Here is a 1778-nt window from a genome sequence, read left to right on the forward strand (position 1 = left end):
CTCTCTCTCTCTCTCTCTCTCTCTCTCTCTCTTTCTTTCTTTCTTTCTTTTCTTTTCTTTTCTTTCTTTCTTTTTCTTTCAGATTGGAATGTGGATTTGGCTGGCTTTAAGTCTAGTAGACATTTTGAGACCATGAAGTAAAGACTAAGAGAATCACAGAACTGTCAGTCCTGACATTTTTGAGCTGCTGAACTAATGCCAATTAGCCTACTCCTAGGTTTCATGTGGTGTGAGGAAAAAATAACAACCCTAATTTATTTAAGTATATTGTGGTTAAAATTTCTGCATTTCTAATTTACATGTGACATATCCCCAATATAAATGTACTTACACTTCTTTTATTTTTAAAACATTTCAACTGCCACATGCCCATATTTGCAGGCAGTCTAGTCTCTTCCTCGCCAGGTCTCTGCTTCTGCACCCTTCTCACCCCTCACAATTGACCAAAGGTCTTAATTCTGCTTCCAAAATGAGGCAGGGAGAACTAGAAAACCTGATTGCCCACTAATAGAGTCTATTGCTCATCATATAATGTTAAAAAGTGTTTCTGAGAAGTCCAATGCTTCATAACTTGCCTTTGCTATATTTTTTTTCTAAAAAAATTATCGAAAATAGCATTATTTCACCTATATTCTTAAAGGATGTTTTTGCTAGGTATACAATTCTAGATTTGTAATACATTTCTTTCAGTCTATTAAAAATATCGTTCCATTGTTTTTGGTTTCTGCTTTTTTTGGTAAGAAGTCAGCCATCAGTTTATTTATGGCTGCTTTAAAGGAATTTGTCTATTTTTTTCAGACTTCTTTATTCTCATTGTCTTTGGTTTTAGTAGTTTTATGATGATGCAATAAGATGTGGGTTTGCTGGTCTATTCTGTTTGGAGTTTGAAAGATTTCTTGAATTTGTGATGATATTTTTCATCAATTTTGGTAATTTTTTCTTCATTATCTCTTCTAGTATAGCTTCTACCAGAATTCTTTTCCCTTAATGAGTTTCCAATTATTTGTATGTTAAAATTCTTATTGTATCCCCTATATATCTTACTCTCTCTTTTGTATTTTACTTCCTTTGTCTTTCTGTGCTTTACTCCTGGATATTTTCTGCCTTCTACTTTACTGTTTCTCTCTTCAACTATATCTAATCTGTGGTTAAACCTTTACAGAGTTCTTAATCTTGCTGTATTTTTCAGTTCTCAAATTCCTTTTTAAAAATAGTTTCTAGTTCTCTTAAAAAATTGAAAATTTTATCTTTTCTCTCCTGGCACATATTAATGATAGCTATTTTAAATCCTGGGACTTATGCCTCAATTATTTGGAATCCAAAGAGTAAATTTCCTTTTTGGTGATTTTCTTGTTTTCTAGTATGTTCCCTTGTTTTAATTTTAATGTCAACCATTGTATAAGAGAAAGGTTAAATAATTTGAGCCCTAGAATAATTTTATCATCTTACAAAGAAGATACAAATCAATATAACCTTAGTACATTCTGTACAGTTAGAATTACCAGAGAATTTAAAAAATTACTTGGAGGCCGAGGAAGCCTGAGATGGTTCTGAAGGTTGGACTTCTTGCTCAGTTGATCTGGAGTTGGACATGGACATCAACCTTTTGCAAAACCTCCTTGAATAATTCTAATGAGTACTAAGATTGAGACCTGCCTTAGCATAAAATATGATAAAGATAGTACAAAAAGGGAAAATAACAGCCTAATCATTTAATCTCACTTATGAATATAGCTAAAAAGTAATATATAGATTTCAACTGTTATAAAAAATAATGA

This window comes from Pteropus alecto, unplaced genomic scaffold (genome assembly GCF_000325575.1).
Source record: "Pteropus alecto unplaced genomic scaffold, ASM32557v1 scaffold146, whole genome shotgun sequence".
NCBI classification, from domain to species: Eukaryota; Metazoa; Chordata; class Mammalia; order Chiroptera; family Pteropodidae; genus Pteropus; species Pteropus alecto.